The sequence below is a fragment of the Glycine soja genome, chromosome 1 (genome assembly GCF_004193775.1).
Source record: "Glycine soja cultivar W05 chromosome 1, ASM419377v2, whole genome shotgun sequence".
Lineage (NCBI taxonomy): Eukaryota > Viridiplantae > Streptophyta > Magnoliopsida > Fabales > Fabaceae > Glycine > Glycine soja.
The window spans coordinates 29306177-29332344 of NC_041002.1; the positions used below are offsets into that span (position 1 = coordinate 29306177).

The 26168-nt window shown below is 35.5% G+C and overlaps 2 pseudogenes; both read right to left on the minus strand.

The window, feature by feature from the left end:
• Positions 1-3005: 3005 nt before the first annotated feature.
• LOC114421292 lies at positions 3006-12241 on the minus strand (annotated as a pseudogene).
• A 4437-nt stretch (positions 12242-16678) lies between these two features.
• Positions 16679-18389, minus strand: LOC114421380 (annotated as a pseudogene).
• Between the last annotated feature and the right edge of the window lie 7779 nt (positions 18390-26168).

Genomic DNA, 26168 nt, shown 5'->3' on the forward strand with positions numbered 1-26168 from the left:
AGAGAATTAGAACTTCTAGATGCAAGTGACTTAGACAAATGATTTATGTTTTGATGACTTATGACTTATTTGTTATTTATGCACATCTGCTTCTATTATAATGTGAGGATAATTTATTATCTTGTTTGATTTCTATAAGCTTCTTTCTTTTCTTGTTTAATTATTATATTTTGTTTTTAAGCCTTGTATTTGGCTATGTTTTTATGACATTTGAGCACTTAGTATTTCTTTTAAATATTTGCTTAGTATGACTGAACATGATGATTATATTTACTTGCTCGTGGTTGTTTATGGTTATGAAGTTTTAAACTTAATTAGTTTTGATGATATATCACTAGAGGTATGCATTTTTATTTGGTTATTATGAATGACTTTCTGGATTATATGACATCCTATGAAGTATTATTCTTCTAAGTTTGATAAATGGTTAAAATTATCTTGTTTAATTGTTTTCTATTCTCTTGTATGATTAGTCATTTATATATGTTTTATATTTGCTACGCACTTTGGCTTTTTTGTTGATGCCAAAGGGGGAGAGAAAATAGGGATTAAATCAAGAACTCACATAATTAAATAACTTAATTTCAAGTGAAGCTTAAACTCAAAAACAAGGGGAAAATATGGAGAATTAAGTGAGTAATCCACTAGGAAAAAGAATGTGTATGTGTTTCTTCATTTAAGGTTTGTCATCATCAAAAAGGGGGAGATTGTAGAAGCAAGCTTCATGATGATGAATCAAGATTGATTCAAGGTGTTTTGATGATAACAAAGATGATGACAAAAAGCCCATGAGAATGATTTCAAGATTCAAGATCAAGATTAATTTCAAGTTTCATCAAGAAGATTCAAGATTCAAGATTCAAGAATAATCAAGATCAAGATTCAAGACTCAAAGATTCAAGAATCAAGAGAAGACTTAATCAAGATAAGTATTAAAAAGTTTTTCAAACCATTGAGTAGCACATGAAGTTTTTCACCAAATCATTACCAAAGAGTTTTACTCTCTGGTAATCGATTACCAAATTGTAGTAATCGATTACCAGTGTTTTAAAACGTTAAGATTTTCAAAATTCAAAATGAAGAGTTACATCTGTTGATGTGTAATCGATTACACCTTTATGGTAATCGATTACCAGTGACTGTTTTCGAAAAATTCATTTCCAAAAGTCACAATTCTTCAAGTGACTTGTTTATGAAGATTCTTTCAAAAGTCATAACTTTTTAAGTAATTAGTTTTAAAGGAATTGCCAAGAGTTACAAGTTTTGACTTGAGTCATGAAGAAATTATAAATATGTGACCTTGGCATGAAACATATTCATTCATCTCAATCATCTCTTTCAATCAATCTTTTAATATTTTCTTTCATCTCTTTCAACAATTTTTTTTCTGATTCATCTTCTCTTCATCTTTCCAAAAGTTTTTGTTCAAAACTTTCTCTTTCAAGAAAAGTTCTTTGTTCAAAAACTTGTGCTATTCATCTTTTTCATTCTCTTCTCCCTTTGCCAAAAAGAATTCGCCAAGGACTAACCGCCTGAATTCTTTTTGTATCTCCTTTCTCCCTTTGCCAAAAAGAATTCGCCAAGGACTAACCGCCTGAATTCTTTTTGTGTCTCTCTTCTCCCATTTTCCAAAAGAACGAAGGACTAACCGCCTAAATTCTTTTGTGTCTCCCTTCTTCTTTTGCCAAAAAGAATTCGCCAAGGACTAACTGCCTGAATTCTTTTTGTTTCTCTCTTCTCCCTTTTCCAAAAGAACGAAGGACTAATCGCCTGAATTCTTTTGTGTCTCCCTTCTCGCTTGTCAAGGAATTCAAAACGACACAGTCTGAGAATTCTTTTGATTACTCCCTTTCCCATAAACAAAAGATTTCAAAGGACTAACCGTCTGAGAATTCTTTTGTTTCCCCCTTCACTAAGTTTTGAAGGACTAACCGCCTGAGAACTTTGTCTTAACACATTGGAGGGTACATCCTTTTTGGTACAAGTAGAGGGTACATCTTCTTGGGTTGTTGTGACTGAGAACAAGAGAGGGTACATCTCTTGTGGATCAATTCTAGTGGAAGGTACATCCACTAGGTTGTTCAAAGAGAACACGGGAGGGTACATCCCTTGTGGATCTTTGCTTGTAAAGGATTTTACAAGGTTGAAAAGAAATCTCAAGGACCGCAGGTTGCTTGTAGGCACAGGTTGTTGTCGAATCAGTATAAAACTCTTGTGTGTTTGTCTTCTTCTTCCCTACTCTTTTAATTTCCGCTGTGCACTTTAATTACCGTTTTTACTTTTGGTTAAGTTTATATTTCTGTTCTTTACTTTCTTAACAACATAGTAAAAGCCTAAGAAGGGTAAATTTTAATTAGTCAAGGTTCATTAATAATTAATTCAACCCCCCCTTCTTAATTATTTTGAGGCCACTTGATCTAACACTTAAGTTAAAGCTTATTAAGGTCCCATTTTGATACAACTAAAAGCAGAAAAAAAAAATCAAAATTTGAAACAACTTAGTTCAACTCAACCAAAGATGTTAAACAAGTAGTACTCACATTGACAGTCTTGAAAATCATTGGCTTAAAATACTTGAAGAACCCTTTGGCATTCTCACACGTATGCAGTTCTTGATGTCTTCAATCTCCTGTGTCTTACTAGTACCCTTGACATTTTTGGCCCCTTGACATTCTTCCAGCTACTCCATGTATGTCTGTACCACCTAACAACATACACAATTCCCTTACTAGTACACAGGACTCACAAACTCCCAAATTTCAAGGTAGCAAGAAAACCAAACTCTCTTGGGCCTGATGACACCACCCATGGTTTTTCCTGATCTGCTCTTGAGCATCATTCTCCACAGAAACCCTGGATGCACCTACAGGTTGTGACTCTCTTGGTCACTGATCACCCCTACTTGCACCCACTGAGTTGGAATACAGCACCTCAGTATGGTACCAAATACCCCATCCCCGCAATTCCCTTAGTCACACTCATTTGGCCTATCTTTGTGGTCATGGCTAAACATAAAAAAATATGTCATTTGCATTGACCCTAGATTCCACAATTTCGATGTTGTTGTAATGGAAAGAAGTTGAAATTGCAGCTTGTTGCAATAATATTGATGCTATTGAAAGAGTTGGTGCAACCAAGACGCCTTCACATCAAAGTTAAATCATATGCCACAAAAAGAAAAAAAAAATCGCTTAGTAGCAAGTTTAGAATTTAGACAAATTAAAATTACAACATTTTCAATTCAAATATGGACGATGAAGTGTCAAAATAACAAAATGGACCATAAAATAGAAAGGAGAACAAAAATATTGTCAAGTAAACATTGTATTGTTCTTATTTGTCCCACCCCGTACTCAACATGCCGGTCTTCTTGTAGAATGCAGATAATGCACCTACCGTGTCTAATTTGATTTAGGGCATGTAAACTATGCTTTTTATGCCAAATGATGTTGCCTAATGAAGAATCAATTGATGATTAACAAACACTTTGCACATGTCAAAACACATGTCTAATGTCACATTTATAACTTCATAGGCTAGTCTTCAATCTAATGTCCAACTATCCTAGCTTATAGTCATAGTTGTTTTCTTTTGCTATGAAACATGTCTTTAAAAATAATAATCTATTTCTAAATTTATGGACAAAAGATACACATTTTTCTAAACATAAATAATTTATATACGCTAAGGCCACATTCCTTCAAAGTAAATTTGTAGCTAGCCAGAAATCAAACCTGTTTCACGTTGTCATATACAAAGGAAGGGTTGGTGAAATCAACTACAATTCCTACTGCCTGGAACTGCAAATTGCCATTCAAAATGTTATTCAAGAAAACAGATTAAGAGAAAAAAAATACCAACTTTGTTACTTGAGATATGGAGCCCAAAATCATAGTAAGGCCATTTATGATGGGTATTTGAAGGATCTCTTCCATGCCACATATCTAAAAGAATTAAAAACAATCTAAAAATAGATTAAGGAGAACATAACAAATAAGTTGGTTTGGATAATGACACCAAAGGAAAAATAAAAAAAATAGAAAATCTTTCCAATGTTTTCCCTAATATGACAAGTATCCACCGCTCCTGCTACCTCCATTCTACATGCCTTAGTCACTGCCACTACTGCTGCCTTTCCCATTTCCTTGGTTGCTCCATTAATCACAACCTGTTCCACAAACCAATACCACCATTCTGTCCATGATAAGTGCCAGTTAATGATTGTCCCCACAGCCAATTTGTTGTATCATTAGTACGTTAAAGCTTTAACGGGATGATCAACGAGCAAGTCACTATGATCACCATGACCCAACTTGGGAAAGTCACCCCTAAAAACCCATAATAAGATCTGCTAAACAACTTATGACATATTTGAAGATACATGTACATGCATAAGAATATAAGCATTACCACTACACCAACAAGTACCAGAATGGGACTCATCCCACTCCATTAATGCAAATAATGCATCAGGGAAGCCTAAGTATTGTTAGAAAGACTTAGGCTAATAAAACCTATTTCAACCAGTAACTTATATTAAAAGAACCTTCAACAACAAAGATAAGGTGATGTAAGCTCCATTGGAGCTTGTAGGCCTAGGATCTTCTTCATCAATGGATTCCTTTGCTTCTTGAAAGATGAATGGCAGCGGAATGGAGAAGGAAGAGAGAGAGGAGACGCCACTTCAAGGAGAAGATGAGTCTAGAAGAAGCTCACCACCATAGGAGGCCATGGATAAGAGCTTGGAGGAAGAAGGAGATGAATGAAGGGAGAGGAAGAGAAGAACACGAAATTTTGTGCTCTAAAAGAGCTCTGAAATCTGAAGTTTAATATTCAAATGATCAAAGTTGAAAAAAATGCACACACATGACCTCTATTTATAGCTTAAGTGTCACACAAAATTAGAGGGAAATTTGAATTTCAATTCAAATTTCACTTGAATTTGAAATTGTATTTGTGGAGCCAAAATTTCACTAATTATGATTAGTGAATTTTAGTTATGGTCCAGCCCACTAATCCAAGATCAATTCCAAGATTCTCCACTAAGTGTGCTTAGGTGTCATGAGGCATGTAAAGCATGAAGGACATGCACAAAGTGTGACTATATGATGTGGCAATGGGGTGTAGTAAGCAAATGCTCACCTCCCCCTCTAAAATTTAATTGTATTGTGCTTCTACCAATTCAATTAAATTTTATTTCCCAACACACACATCAAATATTCACTTAGTGCATGTTAAATTACAAAACTACCCCTAATACAAAAACTAGTCTAGGTGCCCTAAAATACAAAGGCTGAAAAATCCTATATTTCTAGGGTACCCTACCTACATTATGGAGCCCTAAATACAAGGATCAAATATAATGACATCCTAGTCTAATATGTACAAAGATAATTAGACCCAACCTTGGTCCATGGGCTTATAAATCTACCCTGAGGTTCATGAGAGCCCTAGGGCCTTCTTCAGCAGCTCTAGCCCAATCCTCTTGGAGCCTCTTGCCCATGGCTCTAGTGACTGGTCCCTTCCTAGGGAGGATTGCATCATAAGGTTGTGATGAAGCTTCACAACCATGTTCCCACTCGACATGCCTGTGTAAGAAACAACTTTATGCATTCAATATTAACTCAAAATAAAGAACCTAAACATCAACATCAACCTTAGCTATATATGCACAAACGTATCCTTATTCCCCACACATAATTTGCAGAAATGCATCCTCATTCCCCATATATAATTTGTTGAACTTACAATCGTTTAGATAGACATGTACCTCTTTCCAATAACGAGGCACTTGCTAAACTTAGAAACACGTAGACAATGCTCCATCCATCCAACACATTAGTAATTTTGACGTAGCAAGGACATGTTAAGATATAATTTATAGTATGAATTAGTTCAAAAATTGGTAATAAACACAAATTATAAATAACATCTTCATATGAACATACATGAATGTAGTTGTGGAACCTCATATTTCTTGATGTCAATTGGGCTATCATTGGCACTATGGACATCCTCAGCTACACAATGACCTGCAAAATGGGCAGTTTGGTTGCACAAAAATAACTCATCCTATTGACGCACCTACCAATTGTGATAGCAATGCATTGTCTAAAGGGCTTTGTTGCAGAGAAAATGAAATAAAGAAATATGTATATTAATTCTCAAATAATTGTCAATAATTGTACAAACTTGTTTATAACAAGTACGTTAAACATTGAATGCACCATAGTGCTTCTTCCTATCTTATCTAAAGGTATGTACATCAGATGTTTTTAACTTTTAAAAAATATGTTGCCCATTTCTTACGAATTGTTTTGATGCTCTCGATGTCTAATGGCGTGCCATCACCAAACCACTACAAAATTTAAAGTATAGAAATTAGTGACCTACATGTGAAATGAAAAAAAAAGTGATAGTTAACAATTAATTTTTTCTTAAAAGTAAACATACCATGCTCCAATCATTCTTCAACCCCTGCTTACTATGTTCCACATCTAGTGCATGACATAATAGCCACACTCATACCCACCAGTTTGAACATGACTCTACATTCAAAATAAAAAATGATTGAATCAGACAATTACAAACTTACCAAACATCAATAGTCGGAAATAAACATTCATTATATGACTAACCTTTATTTCAATCCACTGCGTTACAACTTTAGCAATATGACCATCCAAATTACTCTTTAATGTCTTCATTGCACTGCTTAATAAAAACATCAACATGTAAACGAGCACAAAAATATTAATGTGTTGATGTATAGAATATATTAAATGACTTATGATATAATACTTAACTAGTTAACTACAACTTTGATATGAATTCCAGGCTTCTTACGTAGTGAATAAAACCAAATGACAACATCCTTCATAGGACACAAAACAACCAGCTCCCAATGGGCCCTACATTTGAAAATAATTAGGTACTATCGCAACCTACCCTCTAATGGGCGTGCGACCGAAAAGCAAAAGTGCATCTTCTGAAAAGGAAACGCGTGGAGTCGCCACCAACATTTATTTAAGGAAAACGTTTGAAAAACTAAAAAGAGGTATGTGAATTTTGAAAATAAGGGTTTGAGAGTTGTTTACACATAGGGAAGGTATTAGCACCCCAAGCGCCCGCCACAAGGGACGACAGCCTTTAATCGAGTGTGCACAACGTGACTTCAAAATTATTTATTTTCCCTTTTTATATTTTTTTTATTTTTTGGGGTCAACAAGGGAGTTGCCCTTGCTCATACGTATCCTCAGGTGTGATGAGGAATTCAGACCTACGTAGTTCTTTAAGTCTGAATGTTTGTGCGTTAAATTGATTTTATGTTTTTTGAATGATTTATTTTATTTGCAAACAAAGAGTCGTTAAGGTGTTGGACCTTGAAACGACGTTTTAAATTTTGAAAAGTGGATGGAGTCGTTAATGCATTGGACCTTGAAACAATCTCAAGTGATATTTGATAAAGAGAAGTTTGGTTGTGAATTGATTTACTCTATTTGTTTTTTTTTTTGTTTACTAGTTTCTAGTCCCACAAAAGGAGGAAACAACTTCATGACACTAAGGATCGGCTAGAACTAAACCTTACAAGTAAAATGAAATTGCAAACCGTAAAGGGGAGACGATGAGTACAAACAAAATAACAGAGAGGACCCATAAGTGTATATGGATTATATTCAACTCTTAAAGAAAAAAAAGAAAAATGAAGAAGAACTAACCGGATCATGCACAAGGTACAAGGCTAGCAAGAGAAGCGATGTAGGGAATGACCCATGGTCACGATTTCGCGACGCCTCAGCTTCACTTTTCTTCTTCTCTTCCTCTTCCTATGTTTTTTCCTCTATCCCAAACTTGTTGAACCCTTAAACCCATCCCGTAGCATGGTTATTTATAGGAAAAAGGAATTTTGGGGCAAGGGAAGCTCGCCCAAGCGAGCTGGTTGCTTAAGCCTGAAGGCTTTTAGTGGCCCAGGCGAGCCAAATGCTAGCCTGGGCGAGTTGGGGTCTAGAAAAATCCACAAAATGACCCTTTTGCCCCCTTCCTTTGTAGCTTTTTGTTTTCTTAACCAAAACACTAGTGATTCTTGGCTTCATGTTGTAACCGGCACCAAACAACGTAATTCAACTAGCAAGGATCAAAATATGATATCAAATGATATTCCCCAGACGAAATTAAGGTCTGACAGTTGCCCCTCTTTACTTATCTTTTTATTGAAATTAAAAGGTAAGTAAAGATAAGGACACTGATTTCATACAAGCGATCTTGCTATTCAAAACAGGACGCCATAGAAAACAAAAGAAGTGAAACCGAAAAAGCAAAAGGACATTGAAGTCTTTAGAAATGTAAAAGACTGAAGAGGTTGAAGTCTTTGGAAACGTTAAAGACTGAAGACATTGAAGTCTTTGTAAATGTAAAAGACTGAAGACATTGAAGTCTTTGAAATCATAAAGCAAAAGACATTGTAGTCTTGGAATCATAAAACAGAAGACATTGTAGTCTTCGAAAGTGTAAAAGACAAAAGACATTGAAGTCTTTGAAAATGTAAAAGACTAAAGACATTGTAGTCTTGGAAATGTAAAACAAATGACATTGTAGTCTTTGAAACCATAAAAGACTGAAGACATTGTAGTCTTTGAAAATGTAAAAGACTAAAGACATTGAAGTCTTTGGAAATGTAAAAGACTGAAGACATTGTAGCCTTGGAAATGTAAAACAAAAGACATTGAAGTCTCGTAAATCATAAAGTAGAAGACATTGTAGTCTTGGAAATCATAAAGCAGAAGGCATTGTAGTCTTTTGAAACATAAAGCAAAAGAATTTGTAGTCTCTTGAAAAATAAGGCAAAAGACGTTGAGTCCTATGAAAAAAACAAAGGATGTTGAGTCCTATGAATCATGCAATTGGATTTTGGAAATTGGTATATAATGAGAAATCTATGGACTCATAGCCTGATGTGAAACATGAGTTTTGGAATACATTGAAATGCAAACTTCACCCTAAAATGCAGTAAATGCAGGCTTTGTACGCAACAATGCAATGCAATGAAAAATTATGCAATGTTCATGACATTCTTTCCTCTTTTTGATTTTTGATTTAGTGTGAAAAACACATATTGATTGTTTTTTCCTTAAAGACGTAATAACTTATGCAACCTTATCCTATCTTTTGCAAATATCTTTGGGGACTCCCTCAGAGTGCATGTTTTGATTTAATCACTTGACAACTTTTTTTGGGTGATGACAGTGGAGCCATTTGACATTTAATCAATCAACTGAAATATTGATCGTAGGGTTTGTCCCTTTCCTTTTTATTAAAAACTTCGATTATTCTGCACAGTAAGAAAAATATAAGGCTTTGGGACAAATCGCATGCACCATTGAAGGATGGCAGTGGATTGTTACACTTGGTATATGACCCAGTGAAACTTTCTCGATTTAAGGTCATAGAGTGATGCCAAGGGTCTGTCGATCCGCTGAAACTTTATGACATGGGCTGATCATGAAAGAATTTATATAACAAGGGCCACCCTTGGATTCAAAAGGAATTCTAAGGAGTCTGCATGAGCGACTAACATCAAACATACCCTACTATTATGATTGTCTTTGGGCATTTTCCACGAGCTCCTGGTCGAATGAGTTTTCTTCTCAAATGTTCAAGTGCAAAACCTCGAGGATTCTCTTTTTTTATACATATTTTCTTCTACAATCACAAGTGTGTGCAGGTTCCATTCTAGGATCCAAACTTAAAAGCATAAATAGTCATTCCTTGATCAACATGGGCTTTATTGGGATTGTAACGTGGTCAGGGGTAAGAGGGCTATGAAAGAAAGTATCGGAGAGGCTCAAAGAGTGTTTAAGGGTTATATTGAGTAAGAACCTTGAGAGTCTTGTTTGTACTTTTATGCATTTCAACTTTTTTATTTGGGTTGGGGTCTACTCCTTTTGTCTTATTCATTAATCTTTATTGCACTTTGTGCCTTTCTTGTAAAATTTGGAGATTTTTTGTCTCTCTTTTCTCTTCACTCGCCTTTAGCATATTTTTTTCTTTTTTTTTTCATTGTTGCCCAACTTCATGCATGTGTTGTTTGCATTGCTCTTCCCGCTAATTTAGCGGTGGTTCCTACTCGGGGTTTTTATTTTGTTTATTTTTGTTTTTTGTGTTTGTTTTTAGAAAACAAATATACTTTGGCTCGGAGGGGTAGCAAGGGATAAATTAATTTTTGGGATGTTGAAACACGACCATGTGTCATTTCAAATCTTGACTAGCTACTTTTATAGTTTGGATTTTGGGACCAAACCTCTGATAAACATGCTCGTTATTCTTTCTTCTTTTATTTTTTATTATCCTAATTTTTTCTTAGGTCTCCCTATCGAGTTTTGAACCTACCAAGTGAGAACTTCTGATCTACCCCTAGGTTCACTTGAGGCTCATGCATGGTGCCTCTCATTGCCCCAATGTAGGACTCTAAGGTATCTATTGATGTCTTTTCATGACCTTGTAGCAAGGAAAAATGAAAGAAACTGTGCAGGTTCTCAAAAATGAATTTTCAAGGACGAGAAATTTTCAATCGACAACTGGCTCTTGACAACTCACTTTTCTCTCAAAAAGATAACTTTTAAGAATGATAAAATGAGGTCACATGAATGTCTGTACTTCTTATTTTTGATTTGAAACACAATCAATCAAACGTTTTTTTTTCTTTTTTTTTGAACTTTACTTGTCGTTTTTGGAACCCCCACCAAACGGCGTAGAACGAGCAATTTCTAATTGAACAGACTTGGAGATCAACTCAGGAGTGCAAGTCACTTAAGCAAACAAGCCAACGACATACATTCATATTCTAGTGAATGTTAAATAAATACACAAAGATGTAATTGTGAGAGAATGAAAGGCAAGGACATCAAATTTATCCATATTATTAGCATTGCGACTGTTGTTTGCAGTAATGGCATAAACTTGAAAATCCTAAGGAGTCATTGGAGACATCTAACAACAACCTTCAAATTACCCCAAGCATCATGCATAGTATCACTCGACAATGTCAGAATTCACAAGCAATTGTCCTCCTCGAATATTAGCCAGCCTGCATCAATTAGACTTTGCACCTTATGTTTTAGGGTCATACAATGCTCAATGGAATACCCCAGAACTCCTCCATGATAAACACATATTGCATTCGAATTGTATCCTCGGGAAAATGGAGGTTGAGGAATATTTGTTGGGATTATGGCTACCATTGCATTATTGAGTAGATATGGGAGTAAGTTAGCATACGACATCAAAATTGGGGTGAATTCTATAGGCTTCTTTTCTCAAAAATTTATTCCCTGGTTGGTGTTTTGGTTTGTGTTAAGGGTGGTGTTTGGCCTCGGATGTGCAGCAGGCGGGTTTTATGGTCAATTTAGAGGCGACCTTTGTGGATGATTTGGTGTTCTTGGCTGGTAGGGTGGTGGGTAATGAGATGGACCGATATTGACTAAGTATTGATATTGTTGAGCTAGTAGGAAATTTGGCCATGTAGGAATGACAGTCACAACATGGGTTTCTCCCTCCTTATTCTCTCCATTTGCCCCAACCTTCCTATCCATCAAAGTAGCATAATCAAATTTGCCTCTTCTCAGACCCACTTTGATCCTCTTGCCCACAAACACTAAATCTGCAAAGCTTGAAGGCATGTAACCCACTTTCTTCTCATAGTAGAACATCGGTAACGTGTCCACTATGATTGTTATCATCTCCCTTTCCATCATTAGGGGTGTTACTTGAGTAGCGAAATCCCTCCACCTTTGGGCGTATTCTTTGAAAGATTCATGCTCTCTCTTACACATGTTTTGTAGCTGCATTCTATCCGGAGCCATATCAGAATTATATTGATACTGCCTAATGAAAGCAACCATTAGGTCTTTCCAAGAACGGACCCATGAAGGTTCTAGATTAGTGTACCAAGTCATAGCTGCCCCAGCCAAACTCTCTTGAAAAAAAGCATCAAGAGCTTTTCATCCTTCACATATGCCCCCATTTTCCTACAGTACATCTTCAGGTGATTCTTGGGGCAAGTAGTCCCCTTGTACTTATCGAAATCTGGCACCTTGAACTTCTGAGGAATGACCACGTCAGGCACTAGGCACAACTCTGCCATCTTAGCAAAGACATAATTTCCACCTCGTTCAATGACCCTCAGTCTTTCTTCTATACGATCAAATTTCTCCCTTTCCACCATAGCAAGAGGCCCTCCTTCCATCGCAAAATGTAAGGGTTGGGGTTGTGGGCAATATTGCGGCCCCCCAAAAGTGTTTGGCGGGGGTACACTAAAAAATGCCTCCTCCTCAATGGGATATCCGAGGTGAGGCTCAAAGTCGGCTAGAGTGTGGCCTCAGGGTACTTCATGTGTCTCCTCCGTGGGTTGAGAGACATATGCATGATCAGATGGGGGTTGTTGGCTCTCAATGGGTATGGGTGCGGAGTTGCCGACATTCTCATCCGGAGCATGTACAACATTGGGTGGTGTATAGTTGGGAGGCAATCCACATGGTGGGAAGGAATGCTTGTTCTGAACCTACACAAAATGAGGGTCGATCGCACTTCCCAACGCATTGCCTCCCTGACCTACCATATGCGAGGCTAGATGATTTACTTGATTAAAGCCAGGTGGGTGAGTCGGGTCCACCTCTGTGGCAGTACTTGCGGCAACAACTGTAGTCGTATTGACCTCCATCATCCTTCCTATACTCATCAAGGCCTCCACATTGTGGTCATCTACCCTTTCATGGCCTCCATGTCGGCCTTCATCTGCTCTTGCACCTCCTCTATTTCACTCATCACTCTAACTTTGGCACGCATTCAGTAAGGACACTGTAAAGCGCGTTCTTTCCTTTTAATTACAATGATTACAGTTCTGATTTTGAGGAAAGAATGTAATGAGCAATGCAACCAATGTGAAAAGAAAAATAAGCATGGATGTATGTGAATGATACATTGTTGAAGTATTGCAAATTTTACACAGGATATTCAGTAGAACATAGGGTCGAATCAAATCAGATTTTCATTAAAACAACATTCTTCATTATATCTTGTCAGAGTCAAAAGGCAACTGGAGATAAAAACATGGACATTAATAGTCCCTAATTTTGTAAATTATTCAGCTCAATCATGTATTGACGGTAGCCAAAGAAGCTATGTAAACTCAATCCATCTTCTGCCCCAACTTTTGCAAGCTGGTTACTTCCATACTTGACCTTGACTTGATGAAAACCTTTTCTTAAAAGCATGTGCTTGGTTCGACCCCATAATCCAAGGAATATAAATTTTAATTGTCAATACTTCGACAACCTATCATAGAGATGAATGATTAGGGCATACTTATGCTAGCATGACAAATGTAATTATGAGATTGACATGAGACGCCCGAAGAACCATCCTTTCCTAGTTAACAATGCATTAGGTACCATGTTCACGCAATTTTCAATCATTTTTGAAGAGAAATGAGTGTATAATCCCAACATGGTTTTTTTACAGCTATCATCATGGTATCCAACACATGTAACTAAGAATGTGGTGTAAACTCTCACGCTTCATTGTAACTTTCTTTTTGTTCATTTTCTTTTGTTTTCTTTTTTTCTTTTTTGAGGAAAATGCAAGACATGAGCAACTATATGTCATAATCATGCATAAGTGAACATAACATGCGAATGATCAAAATAGAATGTATGGAGATGGCAGAACAAGAGCATGCTAAATGAAGATGTATGATAATGCAATGACTTATGCAAATGCAATGCATGAATATGATAAATGATAAATGCAGGAATTATGATGCCATGAAGAGATGCATGATGTGATCAAGGAACAAGCCAAAGTGAGTTTCTCTGTGCCCCTAATTCAGGAACCTAATGGAGAGGATCCAAAAGTCCACTTCTAGTGACAACTCCCAAGGGTACTTTCATGTAACCTTATCGGTCTCTAGAGATATCATCCTCTTAGATAATACATTGTGGTGATAGGGACTATCAACGACAATGCATCACCAAAAGAGGGAAACTCTAGATGAGACTTCACTGTTATCAAGCGAGTCAGAGACCCAACATGACCACAGATCAACCTCCATTCCCTATGGCTTACATAGACCCAAGTATAGGCCCCAACAACTAAAGGTGTGTGAAAAAAGTGTAGGTGTCATGTGTGAATAGAGCAACCTAAGTATAGCACATGTCGTCTATCCTAGGGTTCAATGACACATTTTATTTTGCAAAAATAAAATAAAGAAAAAGTCATGATAAAATTACACACTCGATGAAAATGGCTTAACTCTCTAACAAGTCCCTAGTGGAGTTGCCATCTGTCGCAACCTACCCTTCGACGGGCGTACGGGTGAAAAGAAAAAGTGTGTCTTCTAAAAAGGAAACGCGAGGGAGTCTCCACCAAAGTTTATTTAAGGGAAACATTGGAAAAAACCAAAAAGAGGTATGTGAATTTTGAAAATAATGATTCAAGAGTTGTTTATGCATAGGGAAGGTATTAGCACCTCATGCACCCGCCACAAGGGACAACAACCTTTAATTGAGTGTGCACAACGTGACTTCAAATTATTTATTTTCCCTTTTTATATTTTGGGGTCGACAAGGGGGCTGCCCTTGCTACTATGTATCCTCGGGTGTGATAAGGAATTTAGACTTACGTAGTTCTTTATGTCTAAATGTTTATGTGTTAAATTGATTTTATGTTTTTTGAAAGATTTATTTTACTTGTGAACAAAGAGTCATTAAGGTGTTGGACCTTGAAACGACATTTTAAATTTTGAAAAGCGGATGGAGTCGTTAAGGCATTAGACCTTGAAACGATCTCAAGTGATATTTGATAAAGAGAAGTTTGGTTCTGAATTGATTTCCTTTATTTGTTTTTTTACTAGTTTCTGGTCCCACAAAAAGAGGAAACAACTTCACGACACTAATGATCGGCTAGAACTAAACCTTACAAGTAAAATGAAATTTCCAACCGTAAAGGGGAGAAGATGAGTACATACAAAATAACAAAGAGGACCCATAAGGGTATATGGATTATATTCAACTCTTAAGAAAATAAAATAAAAATGAAGAAGAACTAACCGGATGTTGCACAAGGTACAAGGCTAGCAAGAGAAGCGATGTAAGGAATGACCCACGATCACGATTTGACTGTGCCTTGGCTTCGTTTTTCTTCTTCTCTTCCTCTTCCTACGTTTTTTCCTCTATCCCAAACTTGTTGAACCCTTAAAGCCCTCCCCCAACGTGGCTATTTATAGGAAAAAGCCATTTTGGGGCAATAGAAGCTCGCCCAGGCGAGTTGGTTTCTTAAAGCTGAAGGACCTAACTCGCCCAAGTGAGCTGGTTGCTTAAACCTGAAGGCTTTTGGTGGCCCAGGCGAGCCAGATGCTAGCATGGGCCAGCCGGGGTCTAGAAAAATCCACAAAATGACCCTTTTGCTCCCTTCCTTTGTAGCTTTTTTTCTTGACCAAAACATTGAGTGATTCTTGGCTTCCCGTTGTAACCGGTGCCAAACAATGTAATTCAACTAACAGGGATCAAAATATCATATCGAACGATATTCCTCGGACGAAATTAGGGTCTGACAGGTATGTAAAATACAAACATTATATACATCCATTTGATAAATTTTACTTACTGATTCAGGTAAGCTCCTAAGTAGACCTTTCGTTGGGATTCCTTAACCCATGTTTCAATGTAATGTTGACATTCAACACGTCTATCCTTTGCATTGTGTATGGACTGAGGCTCAAGGAATCCATACACCGAACCATGACCCAAGGTCGAACTCCACTCATCCATAAACGTATTTTCATAATTTGAAATGAAAAATTGAAAATCATGTATGTTATAACCAATATTAATTAATAGTTAATCATATAGAATGTACTTACATCTTCCACAACTATAGTAGAACTTTGTTCAAACATTTGTCACCAAATATTATTTCATTTACATCAGAATATGTTAAGAAGAACAATACATCGGCATTTGGAACCCCAAATTTACTCCCATCCCAGAACAACTCAATAGGCTTGTCATAAATGTCATACAGGGTCTTAATCAACTGATGCAATGGAATCTCTGTACCAACATCATTCTAGCTTTGAACATGTTTAGCCATTTCTTAGGAGTAACATGTGAATCCTATATGAAGAATGAAAAGAAGAATTAAAGTAATGTTAGTAACTAATTTATATCAATCTACGATTTTCTTAATACATGTTAAACATAATAAAAATTACCTCATGTGATACAACTTTGACAAGATTTGTTGGCCATGCAATGAATGTGTCAAGGGCCTCCTTGACATACTTAATTTCTAACGTTGGAAACAAGACTTCAGCGTCACTGACATAAATTTTCTTAACATTGACCCTAACCACATCATCTGCATAAGCGACGCCATGTATGGTAGAGCCCCCATCATATATGTTTCCCAAGGCCACCAAGCGTGTACAATTATCACCTTGCACATACAACCCCATAGTCGGTATAATATTAGCATCATGTTCTTCCCCTGATGCATTGACAACATTTTCAGCATTGCTACCCTTTGTGCTGACACATGCACCTAATACTTGCATATCCATGTTAATCAGGGGTGTGTATTGCAATTCCCTCTTAGACAACTCTATTTTGATGGCCTTCTTCAACTCCTATTTCATTTTCTCTAGAGTCCGCTTGTTTTCTTCCTTAATTTCATTCCTCGTTTTTTCCTTAAGGTTGACTACAATCTCATTCCTCCACACTTCCTTAAGGCTTCCAATCATCTTAACCAACTGTTGTTGGCGGATGGATGTAGAGGAGGTGTTTGAGCCATGTGATGCCCTTGAATAGTATTGAGATATTGTCACACCAGATCCTACTGCACGAGCACAACCTCCATGCTCTAGTTGCCCAATGGCAGTGTTAAGTATGTCATCACGACCTTGGGGAACAAAGGAACCATGTGTGATCTGTTCTTCTAACGAGTCCTCTATCAAGCTTAAACTCACACTGACGTTTTTGTTTTTTTAAAATAACAAATTAGTCAAATAAAATATGAAAGATGCACTCACAATTTTATCAGATATTTCTTTTGCTACCTGAGATGTCATACGCCCATATTGCTTTGTTCGGGCCAACTTCCACTTAACATGTCTTTCGATGGGAGATGGGGGGTCGTCAATCTGTGGCATATTCTCAGTCAACATTGCCTCCCGTTGGATTTTCTTTTGATATAGATATTGAATCTACATAACTCAAGACCATTTCTACCTCAATCAAACCCATTTGTACAACCATAAGAAACTGCATCATTTTGCGTATTTTAAAAACTTAACACTAAAAACAGTTTTATTTTTTTCCTCTATAACCACAACCACAGATGCCTCTTCCTATTGTGCATATCCAGAATCTAAAAAAAAAATATTCCAAGATTTAGTAAAGGCAATCACAGACCAGGACCAGAAGAAGGGGATTGAATCAATGTACAAGGTTGCTTGTCTATTACAAATGAGACTCATGGGGCCTACCTTACAAAATTCTAACTCTTGGAGAAGTTGGTATTACCATCTGAGTTCACATGTGATAATGATCATGGCTCAATACTCTATCTTTGCAATAAACCTAACAACAATTTTAGGCTTTTACTCTTATAGGAAATAAGATTACCTCCAATTAGGAGAACCTAAAAGCCTTGAATTGGAGGGGAAACTACTTGGAGGTCTAGGAATTTCATAAAGCTCACTTATTTTGGGTGAAATCACAAGAGTAGGAGAAGCACTAGGTGATACTTTTGGAGATGATGTTGGAGGCTTAAGGATTGGAGTCAGTAAAAGAGGTCCATAGAACAATTGAACACTTTCTACTGAGACTAGCTTGGTAGGTCCATAGAACAATTGATTACTTGTCAATGGGCCAAAAAAGGCATGTCTTTTAATCTTTTTAGAGTAAGCAGAAATGTAATCATGACCTGAGTTATAAAAGATTATTTACTAAAGGAGGCGGCAATCTCGTGGAGGCAGTATTGCTATTACTTTCCTTGAGTACTAACTATGCACTTCTGACAATTGAAGCAGAAAACTCATCTCCAATACATTTTTCATGTTCCTTTTGTTCCAATGGGGATGAATGCCACAAGTTCTTTGTAGGTTCACTTAATTTTCCCTGCATTTTAGAAGGCTTTGTTTGGATTATTTACCTTGAAGAGGTTGGACTCTTAGCATCAACTAGTGTTCATAGCACATATGAATTGATCTTTCGTGATACAGATCGGTCCATCTGTCTCAGTTTTTCACTTGCAATAGGTTTATTATGAGCAAAAAGCGAGGCAGATTGAAACCCTGCCCTAAAGTTAAAGGAAAACAAATTCCTTTGATGGTTATCTAAGTTTTGCATAAAATAGAGCAAAAGATATTCACTATCCATGCTCATGCATACTTTAAATTTTATGGGCAAAAAGAAATTTCAGTAATAAATGTCTTTTTTTACCTTAGTAGCTTCAGCTGTAGAACCTCTAGGAAGTGTAAGTTCCACCTGATCCAACTGTAAAAGAAACAAATTTCTTTGAAGGTTATCTAAGTTTTTCTGAAAATACTATCCATGCTCATGCATACTTTAAATTTTATGGGAAAAAGGAAATTTCAGTAATAAATGTCTTTTTTACCTTAGTAGCTTCAAATGTAGAACCTCTAGGAAGTGTAAGTTCCACCTGATCCAACTGTAAAAGAAACAAATTCCTTTGAAGGTTATCCAAGTTTTGTTGAAAATAGAGCAAAAGATATTCACTATCCATGCTCATGCATAGTTTAAATTTTATAGGCAAAAGGAAATTTCAGTAATAAATGTCTTTTTTTACCTTAGTAGCTTCAACTATAGAACCTCTAGAAAGTGTAAGTTCCACCAGATCCAACTATAAAAGAAACAAACATGGTTAAGCAGTAAGTCATCAAGATGAGTAATATAAGCCATTCGAAGTGTTTTATAAACTTGAAAATTGAAAGTATATGTATTATGTTTTGATCCAAAATATTCATAATCAGAAGTTCTTTACTGAAAACTTCCATAGCATTTTTATGCATTGACCAGAGTAGTTGAAACTCAATCTTCTTGAAGAGCTTCTTGCTCAATCCATCCATCTAGAAGCATTTTAATTAAACTATTTACTCATGTGCATAGAGTAGTTAGTCGCATTTAAACAAACAAGGATGCAATGTTTCTGTGCATAAGACTACAAAACAACTTTGGCCACAACTCTAATGCTCATGGAGTTTGTATCCTAAAGGCCTTCCTACATAACATAATATCCACCCCCAGGAATTCATTCATTCACCAATTAATTTTTATCTTACTTGTATTCTCTTTAGCATGCAGTAGGATTCAAACCCCTCAAGCGCCACCGCATGAGTGCACAATCATTCACCTACTCATTTTTTCTTGTAAGTAGATTTAGTTGCTTAGTCTTCATTAGACATTCATTTCTAAATAACTTGGAGAAACATAAAAAGGGAAGAAAAAGATTAGAAATTCCTAGTTTCTTAAGGTAGTCATCTTGACAATTTCAAGTTCATTCAAGAGAGAGTCTAAGGGAATGGTAATTGTCTGGAATATATGAGAACGTTGAAAGGGGATAGGAAAGAGTGTTGAAAAACAGAGAAAAAAAGAGAGGAAAGAATAGAGAGAAGGAATTAGGAAGTGACATGATGACCAATGAGTTTGTGTAGTTTGAACTGGATTTTGCCAAGCATGAGGAGAAGTTTACTTGCAAGAATAGAAATAAAACAAAATGTCTAGGTTGCCCAAGCGAGCTCGTCAAGCTGGCCCAGAGGCTAGATGAACTTGGAGGAAGCATGTTTGTGATTGTGAAGTGCCAGACCTCACAATTTTTTCAAAGAGCTCTTCATCCTTGCAAATTGAAATTGTTTCTTCTCTTCCTTTCTTTCTTTGTAAAACGAAATCAATTCAATTGCAGTTGGCATTCATTAGAGTGAGCAACGAGAAGGAGAAAGTCAAATATCCATCCTCATCTCAATTCTCAATCAGACCATTTATTTCTCCAACTGCTTCTTTTACTTACGCCAACAACTCACACAACCTATCATTATTATTATTATTACTAGGGGAATTGAAATCCAAAGAGTAACACAAACCTAGGTTTCACAATGTCGACAATAGACAACAATGGCGCTAGACTTCAAAGTCGGAACAGTACCACCATGACAAGGGGCGACGCGTAAAACACGTACCACGGCCTCAGTGACAGAGATAGTAAGGTCAGTTAAGGCACACTATCACGCATGAAGGTAACTGAAAACATGAGGGTGACTCTGCCAAAGAAAGGGTTCATAACCTTAATTAAATGACGTGCATTCGATGACAGTGTATCTATAAAATGTCTTTGAAGTCTCCTTTCTATTACGGTTATCCTTGACCCATCGTTGTTTGCGTCATTCGAAGACGGTGTTTGTAAAAGCCGTCTTCATTTTCAAAGACAATATTACAAAAATGTCACCGGTTCAATATACTATGATGGCGCCAATGGATCAACGTCGTAAGTGTGTCATAAAAAATGTATTTCTAGTAGTGTAATTTGTTCTAATTGTGTTCAATAAAAATATTTAATTGTTAATAGTCGTCAATAGAATAAATTAGAACTTGTTTTTTTGAGTTAGTGTCCTTGTTAAAAATGTTGATGTTGACTAGGAGGATATGTACAAAAAGTGTAATACAAAATGAGTACAAAACCAAGCTAAATATAACATTAAACAAGTTTATATGGCTTTAAAAGCCAAACATCCAGAAATTCTCTCTCTCTCAATTTTCTCATATTATGAAAAATGAATATGGCTTGGTGTTATATAATGTTAGCCCAAAAATACTGGGTAGGCAGGATGTTTTGTTTGAATGAAAAAGGCAAAGAAAACTTCTGAATAATGTTAAACTTCTCAGGTCGTTTTAAATTTTTAAGTCAATTTTATTATATTGCCAAGTTTTGCGAAGGACATATGAACTTATGATCTACACTCTAGAAAGAAAATCAATACAAATTAAATATGGTTACAGAGTAGTAAGGAAAATTATTGCGTACCAACCTATGGCTAATGTGTGTATTAATCCTCAGGTCTGCCACTCGATTTATTTCTCTCTTTGCAAGCGTAAACCATTAAAAAACAAGCCATTGATGATCGATATATGACAAACTGTCACATTATATAAAATAATTTAAATACAAATCCTAATACATTTAGTTTCATTTATATATATTTATTTTAAAGAAACTTATAAAACAGTTTCAAATGAATTTCTGTCCAGTAGGTTGCTTCTTGGTTGTTCTGTTCAAAATCAAAATGAACGATTTATTTCCCTTATGCTATTTCCAATAAGGCTAAAATATATCCGTGCTTTTGGATGTATATTTAAATTTTATATTTGTTCTATGTTAATTTTTTTCTTGATATTTAATTTTTTTATCGTAGGTCTTTATTGTTAACATCTATCAATTTGGTGTTGATGTATATGTTAAGTTGACACGTTATCATGCCCATATGTTACTACATGTACTCGAATGATGAATTTATAAGAAATAAATGTAAAAATCCAAAAGTTATAAGAGCAAATGCAAAATACTAACTCATTCTTCCAGCACATATGACAATGTGCATGACACATGCAGACAAGTCAACTTAATAGACACGATAAAAAATTTCAAATATTAAAAAGCAAAAACGAGAAAAACACCATCAAAGAATAAATTAAAATTTTGGATATATATTAAGAAGCACAAACTTATTTTAACATTCCAATAATTATTATTTTATTCTTTAATTTAAATTATCAGATAGTTATTAATTTTGACTACTTCCACTTACCTCTTTATATACAAATTAAATAATTTCGGCTCTCAAAAATAAATGATCAAATTAATAAATTATCATAAAATAGGTGATTCAAGTAATATTAGACTTGATCTTTTTAAATGAGATCTTATAAATGGAAAAAATGTGGTTAGAAGAAAAGAATCCCATTAAAGATGATGAACTAAATTTTTTGATGGAAATTAATTATCGATAAAATTATTGAATCCTCCGCATGATTAAAAAAAAATTTAGCAAATTAACTCGCAATATTATATTCTTACAATAATGTTGTATTGAATATTTTCACATGTAACTGATAAAAGAAAAAAAAAATCACATGTTATCACTAACTTCGTTCACTGTATATTCCAAGGTACATGTATCCAAATGTGGTGCATTTCAGAACTGGAGCCAGAGGGAATTGTTTGTCACCTTACTCTAAATTAAATGCAGGCATCATTCGAAATTTGACAGCCGTATTCTGATTCTATCCTGGAAATTCTAACAGATAATAATTAGCCTGGTACCAGGAATTTAATATGATAATTTGCTTTCATATAAAACGTAGCTAGGGACTACACAAAAGAAATTAAGACTATAGTTATAGATACAGCTATAGTGCAAGTCACAATTGCTTGGTATATTTATGGAAATAGAGGGACATAGATGATGACATTGCCAATCCAAGTTGCCAATTTGACAATTGACAACGCACGAGTCAATTCATAGTACAGTGATTAGTCTACATTTTCTCTATCCAATGTTGCATATGGATTTGGACTACTATATATAAGGATAACACGGTTTGAGAATTAATAGTTTTTCACACTGTTCAAACTCTTTTAAGTATCCGAATCACGAATCAACCAAAGAAAAATATCGTTGGTCTAATAGATTAACGCAGACGTAATTAATGTCCTATAACATTTTTGCCCCGAAGTTATTGCCTATCGTTTGAACATTGTGCAATTATAAAGTAAAAAATGTCACATATATTTGACTCTTTCAATGTCACGTATACAAGATTTTCCTTCATCTCCAACTTTACCTTAATACAAATGTTAATGAAACAAAAAATATCATACGCTTTTCTTAGTATTTCTAATAAAAGTTGGAACTAGATTAGAAGGGGTCTTATCGAGGCCAGAAAGAATATCTTGCACAGTGGATGTGGAAACTTTTGTCTGTTCCAAAAATAAGAGATGGAACTTGAAGAAGTGGCATTTTCACCTCATTAGTTAATTAATGGCATGAGGTCACAGCCACAATTATTCTAACCTAACGTAGCGTAAGAGAAGAAGGAAAGTATGGGTTATGTCTACCGGTCAACTCTCATGAATAAATGATTTATTTTTGTTGCTTTGTTTAGATACTTGTCAATTTCACACGGGCCACGGCACTGAGATTCCAATCATGATCTACCTTTAGTATTGTCACCCCACCACACGACACGTCCTAGAAATTGCATTTCATCCATGTGATTCATGGGTGAAGTACAACAATATAGACTCAACCTACACACAAGTTTTTACGCGTAACCTATAAAGCAGAGACTTACTACCAAAACATTTTTTATTTTGTTTTAATGTGTTAGCTTAATAATGCCCACACGAATTCATTTCGGACTCTTGAAATGGCTATTATTCAATGACTATGGTAGTGGTAGCAATGTCTTAATTCCTATTGCGGGAGAACCAAAATTTGCAGAGCCACGACAACTTGACACATTTACACGTGAAATAGAAAGGGCTGCTAAGAGGTTGAAATTTTGGGTGTCATACTTACAATTTCTACTTCACTCTCATTTCAACGGTGCCTTGTGAAAGAATTATTGACGTTACACCCGTGTTACATTTCGGAATTCGAATAATGTTTGGGTATAGGTTTCTTCTAAATTTGAGGTTGACTACCAGAGTATGAATATGTGTAATCTGCCTTACTTCTAGTAAGACTTATATAGTAGTTCCTAAGAGATAATAATCTTATGATATATCATTTCTTTAATTTTTGAAAATAAGATATGATGATATAGGATCAGATACAAAATTGTAATAAGGTTAAGATATCAGGTAAAATATGAAGAAATATATATAATAAGATATTATTGGACTCGATTTAATACCAATCTAATGATACGCAGTCCCTTATACTTGAGTATAAAGTTAAAGAAACTAAAAGTAATATGGACTCGACTCCATAGCGACAAAAAGATACACAATTCCTCATGTTTGAATACATAGTATGAGAGACTAAAATAAAATGGACTGAACGTAATACCAACCGTAGGGTACAAAGATAAATATTTACATATAATACATATATGTTGCTAGTGAAAAAGTATCTTACACTTTTTTAAAGTCACAAATTTAAAGGGTTCACGTGAGCTACAAATAAGGGAAGATGTCCAACGAATGAAATTAAAAGAATGTGTCACAAGATTCCCCATTTTCTACCAAGAATATGAGAACAATATTAGGTTAATGAAAGTAGTATTCTTAAATAATTCAACAATACACAAAATTCCAACGCCCCCCCCCCCCCCCAACAACCTCTTTATCCTGGCACTTTTGGTCTTTTCCCACATCCAGACAACAATTTTAAGAGTGCATTACAAACCACTATACATATTATAATAAGTGGAGATATAAAGTTGATTTTATGGTGAAGGAATAATAGAGGAAGGAATAGGTTGTGAATTCGAATTTTCTTTCTATGAAATATTGACAACTAATATTTGTCGATTAAAAAGAACATAATATAATATGTTAACTTTATAATAAGTTATAATATTTTTATTGATTCACTATATAAAAACTTACACTATCGTGCATACAAATTAAACTCTTAATATTATTATATCAATCATGACCCTTTTATTAAAAGGTGAAAATGGCACCATAGATGGTCAGGGTGAGTTTTGGTGGCAGCAATTTCACGGGAAGAAGTTGAAGTACACTCACCCATACCAGATTGAATTGATGTTCTTAGACAACATTCAAATCTCAAACCAAATTCAAGCCTATATATATTATGGTTAATTCAATACTCAAATAACATGCATATGGACCATAAAGTGTAGTAAGATTAATTTATTTTCACAAATGTTTGTTGGATCGAGTGGCCTCAAAATAATTAAGAATGGGGGGTTGAATTAATTATTCCTAAACCTTTACTAATTAAAAATTTACTCTTCTAAGGCTTTTACTTATGTTGTTAAGAGAATAAGGAGTAGAAGAGAAACTTAACAGAAAGTAAAAGCGGAAATTAAATGCACAACGGAAATTAAAAGAGTAGGAAAGAAGGAGACAAACACACAAGAGTTTTTATACTGGTTCGGCAACAACCCGTGCCTACATCCAGTCCCCAAGCGACCTGCGGTCCTTGAGATTTCTTTCAACCTTGTGAAAATCCTTTTACAAGCAAAGATACATAAGGGATGTACCCTCCCTTGTTCTCTTTGAAACCCTAGTGGATGTACCCTCCAATAGAACTGATCCACAAAAGATGTACCCTCTCTTGTTCTCAGTCAACAACCCAAGTAGATGTACCCTCTACTTGTACCACAAAGGATGTACCCTCCAATGTGTTAAGACAAAGATCTCATGGCGGTTAAACCTTTGATACTTTGTGAATGGGGATACAAAAAAATTCTTAGGCGGTTAGTCCTTTGAACACTTTTGTATAAGGGAAAGGGAAGAATCAAAAGAATTCTTAGACTGTGTCGTTTTGAATTCTTTGACAAGGGAGAAGGAAGACACAAAAGAATTTAGGCGGTTAGTCCTTTGTTCTTTTGGAAAAGGGAGAAGAGAGACACAAAAAGAATTTAGGCGGTTAGTCCTTGGCGAATTCTTTTTGGCAAAGGGAGAAGAGATGAAAAGAATGAATAGCACAAGTTTTCAAGGTTTAGAAAACCAGAAAACTTTGGAAAGCTTTTTGGCACAAAGAAGAAGAAGAAGTTCAAAAAGATTCAAGGCTTGTAAAGGATTGTATTGGATTGTTAAAAAGATTGAATGAATAAAAATGCAAAACAAAGTCTTGCTTTTATAGACTCTTCATGTCTGGTCAAGAGAACCATTAGAAGAGTTATGACTTTTAGAAAACCTTTAAACCAATTTGAAAAAGTCAAAAACCATTTGAAGAGTTACATCTTTTGATTTATTCAGAAATAATCGCTAGTAATCGATTACCAAATCAGTGTAATCGATTACACAAAGCTTTTATATGAAAGGATGTGACTCTTCACATTTGAATTTGAATTTCAATGTTCAAAGGCACTGGTAATCGATTACCAAAACATTGTAATCGATTA